At 38.9% G+C, this 12625-nt stretch overlaps 1 pseudogene; it reads left to right on the forward strand.

The window, feature by feature from the left end:
* Positions 1–2499: 2499 nt before the first annotated feature.
* On the forward strand, positions 2500–5528 carry LOC149166339 (receptor-like protein kinase THESEUS 1 pseudogene; annotated as a pseudogene).
* The last annotated feature ends 7097 nt before the right edge of the window (positions 5529–12625 follow it).

A 12625-nucleotide genomic window follows, 5' to 3' on the forward strand; every position in this document is an offset into this window, starting at 1 on the left:
TACCTTATACTTCATCCCAAAGGAAGTAAAGAATGCTTACTTAGACATTCATGGTGCATTTGGGCATGTAGGAGAATTTGAATCCTTTGTAAGGGAAAACATACCTCTTCAGAGGTACATCAACCATGTCGTAATGATTTTTTGTTGTTGTTGATCCTTTTAGTTATTCATATGAGGTATGGTGTGATGATTTACGGAGGAGAATTATGTTTTAGAGACAATTCATTTTTGGGGATCAATGATTGATTCCAAGATTACAAAAGAGATAGATTTGTGGAAGGTAGGCTTAGTTGAGATTCAAAGGGACAAGATTGGTGTTGGTGAAAACACTTTCTCACAAAGTGAGAGATTTATCTTTTAGGTTACTTTGGAAGTGTTCACACCATGCTAGGGGTGTTCTCTATGTGATGTGGGGTGCATGGTGAAACTCTATCCCCTTTTGTTATATATTATATTATTTTGGTCGATTAACATTTGGAAAATTGACTATCTAAGGTGGGTGCTTATCCTTCGGATATGTGACAGAGAAAGTGCACTTCTTTTGGAGGTAGTTTATCTTATATGGCATTGGCATTTTCTACATGGTGCCATGTTGAGGAGGCCTTAACAGAGGATGTGGACCTCTCTTATGGACGAGTGCTAGGCACTAGGAGGAAGGGTGATGAGCCCTAGGAGGATTAGGACACATGACACGTTATAGGAGGTTGAGTTCTTAGCATGAAGGTTTCTTATTAGAGGGCACACCACTTGGAAGTTGTCATGGACTCAATACACGCATGTGAAGGAGGAACATTGGAGGTTAGGATCATATCTCTGAGAGTGTGCAACCTTGCAATTATGTGAAACCTTATCTTGGAGAGCACAACACTTGGGGGGGTCATTGAGTACAACCACCTTGTGACATATGTACACCTTGGGGAGGAGCACTCTTCATGTGAATGCACTATAGTGGAATAGAATAGGTTTCTTGTGCACTTAGTCTACTTTCTATTTTTGACTCCCCAACTTTGTCATATAAAAGGACAAGAGAGTCTTTGTATAACAACTTAGTCACTAGATTTGTATCTTTTTGATGTACTTGTCTTGTAATATTTGTGTTTGTATGGTGTAATAGTTGGAAGGCACATGTAAAAACCTGGTGTGCTATAATTTCCATGAGATAAAGTCTAGAGAACAGTTTAAGTGCTAGGGTTGTAATCTTGGTGTGAGAAATCCATAAGGCTTGAGGTGTGAAACCCTAAAGAAGAATTGGAGTGCTTGATGCTAGTGGAGCTTGTGTGATGTGAGCTTATGAATTTCCTAGAAGACTTGTGTGATACAAGTGGGATAACCGAGGGTGAACTTTTTGGTGACTTGCAAGTTTGTTGTAGAGTCTTTGGAGCAGCTAGGAGATCTTAGTGAGATGTTGTGTTAAGTTTTGTTATTGTTGGTTAAGATTTATTATTGATGGTAGGTGCCTTCGATAGGGTTTTGTAGTAATTAGAGTATTAATGCTTAGATGAGCTAAAAGTACATGTCATACTAACTTTGGATGATTTGAGATATAGTATTTTATCTTCATTTATACTGTATTATGAAGTGTATCATCACTCTTCAACATTTTTTAACTAAACACATTCAATGAACCTGACCCTGAGCAAGTAATGTTGGTTGTTCTATTCTAAATATTCAATGCACATAAAAGTCTTACCACGCTATGAAAGAATCTTCTAAATAAAATATTAAGAATGAGAAATTTATTTGGACAAAATTAATTTAAGATTTACACCGGCTCCACTAGTTTTTTTACAACTATAAATGCACACACAAGAGCACAAATAGAAGCATGTTGTGTGCGTAAATAGAAGCATGAACATGTCATTGGAAAAGCTGATACCCACTTTGACCAATTCAGAATACCACCATTAACATTAAAATTAGCCCAACTTTTTTATAAATAACATTTTCCAAACATCACCTCACAACCTAACCAACCATTACTTCAAATTGCCAGCTTGTAAGACAAACGAACAACAATGGAACACTAGACAAATTGCCAACCTATAATAGAAACGAATGACAATGGAACAGTGACAAATTACCGAGATGGTCAACAACGAAAAAAGACCAACGAACCAACGCCGACATCCTTTCCCTGTGGAGAAAGTGGAAAATAACTCGGTGTGTCCTAATTAAAGCAAAGTCCATTAAGGAACCCCCTAAATTTCAACAACTCTGCAACAAACCAGTAAAACCTCCTTAAATTAGCCAAGAGGAGGACAACTGGAAAGTTCCACTTTCTGACTTGGTTCGACTAACCACGGTGAAAGGGTCGAGTAAAATACATTTCGATTTATCTATTCCCAAAATGGACTTCGTTTCATTGTTTCGTCGTTTTCGATGCAAACATTGGGAATCTAATCTGTTACGATATGCAACGAACGAGATCGTTGGTTGTGTCAAAACTTCGTTCGATTTGGCCGAGGATGTGTAGATAAGTATCGTGAGTGGTCAAACAAATCGCCTAGTTGAGGTAGGTATTCAGTCGATTCAAAGAGGCGGTTGCAGATTTTGCACCCGATGACTCCAGAGGGCGTGGAGAACACATTCACAGACAATTAAGATGCCTTCTCTGGCGCTTCTGTTGCTCAATCTATTCATGATCGTGACAGGTTCTGCAGCATTTGATCCTGTGGACCAGTATCTGATTAATTGTGGGTCCTCCAAGGATACCAAGCTTGATGATGGAAGGACTTTCATGTCTGATTCGGAATCATCTGCGATTTTATCTGCAGAACACAGCATTTCAGCTAAGGCCAATTTCAGTGCAAATGTTCCCTCTGAACTGTACTTGACAGTACGCATTTTCACTCAGAAATCATCTTATAATTTTGATATTAAACGCACAGGTAGGCATTGGATTCGACTGTATTTCTTTGCATTTTCTTACAGTAAATTCGACCTCAGAGATGCGGTTTTCTCAGTGAAAACAGATGGATTTGTCCTACTTAATAGCAGCTTCAACAGTGGGAACAATCCGCTTTTGTTCAAGGAGTATTTGATCAATGTGACTTCTGGTAGGTTGTCATTGTTGTTTTCTCCAGTGAATAATTCGATTGCTTTTGTGAATGCAATCGAGGTTGTTTCTGCCCCAGATGAATTGACTTCTGACAAGGCTTTGGACGTTGACACCCTTAAAGAATTTAATGGGATCTCTGATTATGCATTAGAAACTGCATACAGGATCAGAATGGGTGGACCCATTATTCATTCTGTGAATGATACGCTGGGGAGAACATGGGAGAGTGATGATAGATACCTGTCTGTGAGATCTGCTGCTCAGAGTTTCAGGGTTGATCCTGAGACCATCAGGTATTCTGATTCCAAGGTTTCGCCCAATATTGCACCCAATTCGGTTTATGCCACAGCCGAAGTGATGGGAGATGCCGAGGTGTCTGACCCTAATTTTAATGTTACTTGGGTTTTCCCCGTGGATCCATCATTCATGTACTTCATTAGGATGCATTTCTGTGATATTGTGAGCAGTGCCATGAATCAACTGTACTTCAATGTATACATAAACGACCAGGTTGCATTCATGAATTTTGATTTGTCTAGTTTGACATCAGGTTTGAAAGTTCCATACTACAAGGATTTAGTGGGTAGTGCTTTTGTTGGGGCTGAGCTGCTTTATATCAAAATTGGCCCTAGTGATTTGGATAATTTTCCTGCCAATGCCATCCTCAATGGTTTGGAGATAATGAAGATGAGTCAGAAGGCTCGGCGATTTAGGGATTATTCTGCAGTTGGGCTAGCTCCCAGAGCAGGAGGTTCCGATAAAACTAATACAGTTGTGATTGTTGGGTCCATTGCAGGAAGCATTGCTGGAATCGGATTGTTGGGAATAGGCTATTGTTTGTTTTGCCGCAGCAAGAAAGGTTCAACGCAGAATTCTGTATCATGGTTGCCTTTATCTTTGCATGGAGGCAGGTCTTTTGGAGGCAGGTCTTTTGCCATCGACAGGAACAGTTCTATGGGAACTCCTAGAAGTGGTATAGCAACTCCTAGAAGTGGTATAGTGGGCTATTATTCCTCATTTAACTCGTCTCTAGCTCGGTTCTTCACATTTGCTCAGATACTGGAAGCTACAAATAATTTTGATGAGAGTTTGATCTTGGGTGTTGGGGGTTTTGGAAAAGTCTATAAGGGGCAGCTTGAGGATGGAACTAAAGTAGCTGTGAAACGAGGTAATTCCAACTCTCAGCAAGGTTTTACAGAATTTCAGACAGAAATTCAAATGTTATCCAAGCTTCGACACCGCCATTTGGTTTCTTTGATTGGGTATTGTGAAGAGCAATCGGAGATGATTCTGGTCTATGAATACATGGGCAATGGGCCTCTACGAAGTCATTTGTACGGGGCAGGTCTTCCTATCCTGTCATGGAAAAAGAGGCTCCAGATATTGTTAGGGGCTGCTAGAGGTCTCCATTATCTTCATACTGGTGCAGCACAGGGAATTATACATCGAGATGTGAAGACATCAAACATTTTGCTGGATGATAACCTTGTGGCTAAGGTCTCAGATTTTGGACTTTCAAAGACTGGGCCTACTTTGGATCAGACTCATGTGAGTACTGCAGTAAAGGGTAGCTTTGGATATCTGGATCCTGAATACTTTAGAATGCAACAACTGACCGAGAAATCTGATGTGTATTCATTTGGCATTGTGATGATGGAGGTACTCTGTGCTAGGCCAGCAATTAATCCTTCTCTTCCAAAGCAGCAAGTTAATATAGCAGAGTGGGCAATCCATTGGCAAAAGAAGGGGATGCTTAGTCAAATTATTGATCCTTATCTGAGTGGCACCATTGACCCTGAATCTTTGAGAAAGTTTGGTGAGACAGCTCAAAGGTGTTTAGCAGATAAGGGTAGAGATAGGCCTACCATGGGAGACGTGCTATGGAACTTGGAGTATATCCTCCAACAACAGGAGACTTCCATGAAAACTGTCATAGTGGATGCTGCCATGACAACTGACATAGAGGAGAGTAATACTAATCACATAGTGGATGTTCCCTTGCCTATGCCTCTACCTGAGCCCTCGGATAATAGCACCATTGACAACAGTAGTAGCACACTGGATGATGGTTCCAAAACTGCAACACCAAGTGCAATATTTGCACAATTGGTGAATCCCCAGGGAAGGTAATTTTCTTCAATGTCAGATTTTTCTTGCAGGTCACTATACAGGTTATGCAATGGCCTCCGGCTACTCGGCTCCCTCCAATGATATTTACTGCTTGTCTGGCCTTGAATTCTAATTGATGAAAAGCCTAGCATTTTAGTAAACAAGTAGAGGAAGACGCCTTTCAGATTTTCTGCTGCTCATGTTCAGGTGCAAAATGAGCCCAATCCATGCCACTCAAGCTTACTAACTTTTTCTATCCTCTTGTGCTTTGCTTAACATTTCACCATATTATTTAATGTAGGTTCATAATTTTTGCAGCTCCCTGCACTTCTTGGAACTTGCTTATGGTAGGAATTACACATTCATTGTCTCTGCTGAATTTCATTCTCAAATATGTATACCCTAATGTTACTACTTTTGGAGGAGCCTCTAGGTGATATTGGAGAATACTTGGATGTATGTTTAGCGCTGAATGGATGGCAGACCAGTTCTGAGCAATGTAAATGAATAAATTTCAGTCAGGCTTTGCATTTTAGTCGACCTATCTGGGTGAAAGATCTCAATCCGGTACTTCCACTTTTCATGTTGAATTATTAACCAACAAAGATATTAAGAGCTGGCCGGAAGGAATCATTTCTATCTCAAAATTTTTCTCATTTAATTTCTGAGAGGATAAATATTGATTATGTTATTTGTTATCATGTAATCAAATACTTATAATTTGCTTTCAAAGTTCTATATGTATTTTTTCTCAAGACATTTAAGTAAGCGTTTATGAGGCAAACATATAATGCATAGGGCTGCCCTCACTTCAATTCGGACAAAAGTAGAATTATGTTTTTACCACTCAACCTTTCTTCTATTTTCATATGCTTTGTGAGTCAAAGTGTTGTGTGGGTTTCTTGAAGTGAAGGTGAAGTATATTGTGTGATATTGCAATAATACTTTATGTAAATGAACTTGTATGTACAGGAACTTTTTGTTAGTCTTGTTAGTCCATGATGTTATGTTAATGTTTTTTCACAATTAGGTTGAGCCTGATGGGCCAGTTTTAATTTGGTAGCTTATAATGTTATGATAGAATTTTTTTTATTAGGTTGAGTTTAGGATGGGTTAACTTTAATATGGGATGGAAGAATGATCTGTGGAGTAGTGGGATGCTATCATCAAGATCATTTAATTTTTCCAAAGGAGGATTGATTGGTCCAGCTTGGATGCCCCATGGGATAGTTTAACTCCTCCAAAGGTGGCTTCCATCCTCAATCTCTCTCCATGAAGTATGAACCTAAAACCTAATGGAGACTAAACCCCACACAAACCAAGTTGTCTACACCTCATAGATATTGTTATAATAATGTTATGGTACTCATGTTTATGATAATATGATAATGTTATAGCACCAATATTTATATATTAATAGTGTCTTAACATTTAAAAATATCATGTTTATATTTACATATCTAATTGAAATAAGGCAAAACATGCTAAAAGTGTTCATAATATTGATTTGACTATTTAACAAAAACTAGAGAATTTATGTACCATATCTCGTATGAAATTGTTTATTTGATTTGGATGACTTCACAACATGGGGCTTTAGGGCATTGTGTACTATGGAATCTCCTCTTCACCAAGGACCGAAATTAAAAGATACATGAGCTTGTAGCCGATAAGCTTTATGGAAAGGAGCATTCATCTTTCAAAATATCTGTCCTCTATATTTTCTTTCATTGTTGTAGCCCTAAGGACTATTGTGCATGGATTTTCCATTAACATATTGACCTTCTAGTCCAATTCAAGCCTATGACATGTTTGTGGTTTGAATTTGTTTCTAATTCTTCAAACAAATCCCAATGGAGCGTTCTATATTTTCTCATTGTTTAAGTATGTAAATTTCCACAATTAGTTGTAATTGTAATAACATTTTTGGAAGTACCCTGTGTTAAGAGTTTAGAAACATTCCCAATATTTTGAGTGGACACTCCACCCATCATTGAAAGATCCACAAAACATTTCTATATTCCTTGATGATGGGTGGAGTTTCCACCAATAATGTAAAATTGAACTTTGTTGGGGATTAGAAGGGTTCCCAACATTCTGGTGGATACTGTATCCATCACCCAAATGAATCTCTTTTATAAGATCTCAAAAAAATCTTTCATTTAGATATTTTGATAATAGATGAAATATCCACTCAAAATGTTAAATTCTAGTAGAGTTCAATTCTTAAAACTTTACTATAATATCCTCATTAGTCACATGCCTACGGAGACTTAAAATATAAAAGATTAGACAAAATAATTATAATAATCACATGCATATTATATAGAAATAAAAAAACTTAAATAAATGCAGACCTTGTCTGTATTCAACATGTGTCACAAGGTCTTATTAACATGACTGCTCAGAGAAAACAATAGATCAATCACAAGTTGTAATTTAGCATGAGAAGAAATTCACATTTTAATATTTTGCAAGGTGTAACGTAAATATGTAATAAATATATAAAAATATTTATAAAATATTAATAGTTATATAATAAATATTTACTAAATAAGAATGATTAGAAGATATATATGAAATGCAACTTGTACTTTTAAACATAATGAGTAATGCATAATTGGGCTCTATAGCTCAGAATGGGATAGATCTTATGTAAGCATTTAACATGTAATGTTTAACATTTAACATGTAAACTTAACATTTAACATTTAACATTTTTTAATCTAATGTCGGCCTTGTTGTCACTCACTGCTTTATCAGTCACCAGTTGCTTCAAATGGCAAATAGCAATGAAGTTTGATTCTAAGTTTTGAGCCACATAAGCTATCAGAGTTTAATCAAACCCTCTCCATTGCCTAGTGCTCAGAAAGAGCTTTCCAACGGTATATGGAAGTCCAAAATTGGACTTCTAGATTAGAAGATAGAGCAGTCTGAAGATGAGGATTTTGTTGCCTTGAAATGAAAGGGAGGAGCACATTAGAGGGCCCCAGGCACAACAAATCCCACATTCCTGCAATACTGAATATCAGCCATATTGCATCCCGCATTCCCGTGATATCGTAGTCCCACAAGTCCCCCGATAGCGCAATCACACATACCTCATTCCTGTGATATCACAATCCCGCATCTTGCAGGTCCCGCAATACCACAGTCCTGCAGTCTTACATCCCGTATTCCCATGATAGCACAGTCCCATAGTCTCGCAATACCGCAATCCCACATCCCACAGGTCCTGCAGTACCATAGTCCTGTAGTCCCGCGATCCCGCAGTGCCGCAATCCCACAGTCCCGCGATATCACAGTCCTGCAACATTGTAGTCCAGCACACTCCAAAACCTTGCATTATCACCGATTTATGATATACCGGTACATTGTCAGGGAGGCCGAAAAGTTGTTTACAAAGGAAAAACATGAAAAAACCAAGGCCGGGTCGCCCCCTTCTCTCTCCTCCATGTTGCGGTACAGCATATCAGTGATGGGCAATCCCGCAATCCTGCATTATTGATAATCAGCGGAACAGAGGGGCTATCACTCCAAAACCTTATGGAGTGCGATTCTATGATATTGTGTAAAATCATTGGGGAAGGCCGAGATCAGTTTACAAAGGAAACCCATGCAAAAACAGGGCAGGGCAGGCCATTTTCTCTCTCTTCCTAGGGGCCATGTGGCGGCATATGATTGGTCCTTAGAGCTGACATGGCAGCTGACATCATTAATGACATGGTAGTACGGTAGTAACGTGGTAGTATGGGTGACACATGTCACTCAATTTTAGCATTTTCAGGGTCTTATGGGGCCATTTCCGGGTGGCAAGTGTCACCACTCATAGGGTGACACATGACAGTGATGACATCACCTTGGGGATCGGCAATCGACGATCGCACAAAGTAAAACTTCAGTTCCTCGCGATATCCTCCCTAGTTGCAATTGCAATAAGGAAAAGCCCCCCCCCGAATGCGATAATCTATTGAGGTGTATTATATAAGGGTTTTGCATCCAGGATATCAGCCGATGCGGTATAAAGAGTTAATGAAGGCTCCTAGAGTTATAAAGGAAAATGGCCCTTGAATAGGTTTCCATAGGCCTTAGCGCCTAAGGGCTAAGTGCTTGGTCAAGCGCCCGATCACATGAAGGAAGAAGTACAAAGGCGCTGAAAGTGTGAGGGGCTAAGGTACAAATTGGAAAGTAGTCGGAACTCACCTGTTTCGTGTGTTTCTGCAATAAAAGCTGCACCCGAAATACTACTTTGCTACAATGTAATACATATCCCCAGGCAGATTAGGGCACCGATTGCGTTCAATAGGAGGTTTAAGGTTGAAACAATAGAGTTGGCCCCTAAAGCAGCTTTAGTAGTAAATCATGGGGGACAAAGCATTCAAAACATGTATGGATGCATTCAAGGAAGGATCAATCTGCAATATGCCTATAGAGTCGGCGCCGAAAGCATTTAAAGGAGAATAGACAGTGAACTGCTTCAACGACAGAGAAATGCATCCCAACAGGAACATGGCTCAACCAGAGGCCTCCACAATAACAATAGAGGGACACCTCCTCCTTCCTCTTTCCAACTTCCTTCTTTGTTCATTAATTTCTGTAAGATTCCAAGTAATGTAGGAAATCCCTATTGTAATCACAGTTTGGGAAACAGAGCTTCATCTTGGTTGAGACAGCCAGCTGATCTAACTGAGACTCAACCCAGGGATATGTTGTATTGAATAATGTTTGATTAATGCTCCCCCTCCTCTTATAAATAGTGAGAAGCAACATAGTAGGGGGGGGGGTAGGTTGGTTGGTTGGGCAGGCTAGCTGGTTCCAGAATTTTTCACCCGCTGGGTCTGAGTTCTGAGATACCATTTGTTCTACTTGCTATATTCATGGAAGAGACTGAACTGATGTTGGGATTAATGTATGGACTGGTTATTTGGACCCTTTGGATTAATGAAACTCCCTGTTGATTCCAAGCATAATGGATGTGCAACATGTTTTCTTGGTAATTTCATTTCACTTGTGTATTTCTTTCCCTAAAATAGTGTTAATGGAGCTGTTGGTTTCTTGTTGTTCATGGATTTATCTTAGCTTCTCAATAGTAAACAATACATGTGCATATCACATATTTACCTCCATTATTCATTAGCATGTAGTACCTGTAGAATTACAGATTTACTTGTGTTTGTGATTAGCTTATAGTACCTATGGTGGCTCAGATTTACTTTGGTTGTTTAAGCAAAGAATGATACCCATATTAACATTTAGCCTGAATCCTTAATCAGTGAACAACTATTTTTGCAATTTCACCTTCCTTTCTCTTCCATATTTCTGCTGGAATATTATTGCTAAGGATTCTGTTATATGTTTCCCTCCTTCTTTTCCTCCTCTCCACCACTACAACTTCAATTTTAAAGTTGTCTCATTGTTGTGTGTCGGCTACAGGAGAAGATATTTCTCTTTTAAGATTGTCTCGATATACCCCCTCATTTGAATCCATGCATTGACTTGAGTCTACCTTAATGAAGGCTTATTGAACCAAGCCCCTCCTATTACCTTTTTATGTGACAATTGGAGTGTTGATAACCCGTCACATATAATCAATCATTCATGCACTCTTCTATTTAATATGTCCTAGGCACTGGTCTACAATCAACCCAAAGGTTGTCTCTAGGGAGCTTTCTTTGTCTCCTGCTACACTTGTGCTGTAGGTGCAAGATTTAGCTACAACAGACCATATTTAAAAATAAATCTAATTATTATTATGTATAAACAAAATATAAAATTAAAATATAAAGAGGTTTACAAACACTCAAAAAATAGGTTTTAATTAGGTGAAGCCTATGGGCCAAATACCAAGGGCCAAATTATTATTACTACCATCCAAAAAAACATTATTAACCCTAATATTAATATTAATATTATTATTAAATATAAGTTTCATATTAATATATTATAATATTGATATTATTAAATTTAATAACTTTGGATTAATACAATATTAAATTTGTTATATTATAATATATACTAATAACTATAGATATATATGGGAGGGAAGAACAAAGACGTAGATTGATAGAGGTGGAGAGATAGGGGGGGTGACAAGGAAGAGATGGAGATAAACTGAGGGAGAGGGAAGAGGAGGAATGAAGAGGGAGAGAGGGAGAGGAGTGAGAGAGGTAGAGAAGGGTAAGAGAGGGAGACACAAAGATGGAGGGGGGAGAGAAGGAGAGAGGAAGGGAAATAGTGAGAGGATTGGAGGGAAGAGAGAGAGAGAGATAGAGAGAGATGGGGGAAGAGAGAGGGAGGTAGGAGATAAAGGGAGAGAGAGGAAGGATGAGAGAGAGGAGGAGAGAAAGAGGGATAGAGAGATGCAGTTGGAAGGGGAGAGAGGAGGGAAGAATAAAGACATAGTGAGTAAGAAGTGGAGAGATAGAGAGAGTGACTTGGGAGTGATGGAGAGAGAGTGTGTATATTTAGGGGTGAGATAGAGACTAAGGAGATATAGATAAAGGGGGGAGAGAAGTAGAGAGAAGGAGAGAGGGAGGGATATAATGACATAGCTGGAGAGAGAGAGAGAGAGAGAGAGAGAGAGAGAGAGAGATAGGGGAATACAGAGGATTGAAGGGCAAAGAGAGAGAGAGAATGATGGGGGAAGAGAGAGGGAGGTAGGAGAGAAAGGAGAGAGAGGAAGGATGAGAAAGAGGACTTGAGAGAGAGGAGTAGAGTGATGGGGAAGAGAGAGGATTGGAGGGCAGAGAGAGAGAGAGAGAGAGAGAGAGAGAGAGAGAGACTGATGGGTGTTAACACTCAGGTTGTCCCTAAGCTCCTTAAGGGATACGGCCGAGGTAACCACAAACTAATCTTTGGGCTGCAAGTCCTAGCTTACCTACAGTCAGAGAGGGCTCTCTCTTTATGATTTAACTTTGTTTTGGGTTGATTTTAGGCTAGTTATAGTGTACAAGGGTTTTGTTTTGATTTTGGTGGGAAGGAGATGTTTTCAAGCAGAGTTGGGATGCATACTGTGAGAAGTTCAAACCATTGGGCATGGAGTCATGGATTAGGGCTTGCTATTGCGTTTTTTTGGTAACAAGAGGAGTATAGATCAGGATAGCTACACATAGAACAATATCAGGCTGGAATAAAGACGGAATGAAGGTCAGAAATGAAAGGCAACTAAGAATATTTCATTAACTAACATAGAGGGAAGGTGGATGAAAGTTTGTCTAGGAGCAGTGAGGAATTCCTAAAAAACAGTCATATATAAAGAAACAGGGTAAATATGATCATTTAAGTATGCATATTCATAACCATTTCTGAGGAAAACATATAGAAATAACAAGAACTGAGCATAAGGTGTAGTTAAGAAAAACTTTAAGCTATTCTTTTTTCTTGCTATTTAGATGGTAACACAATTGTGCATGAACATAATAAAACTGTAAACAGAGGTAGAAAAACTTATTGAGCCAT

This window comes from Pinus tabuliformis, chromosome 5_1 (assembly GCF_031772625.1).
Source record: "Pinus tabuliformis cultivar Carrire ecotype Pingquan chromosome 5_1, CPIR1, whole genome shotgun sequence".
Classification (NCBI taxonomy): Eukaryota; Viridiplantae; Streptophyta; class Pinopsida; order Pinales; family Pinaceae; genus Pinus; species Pinus tabuliformis.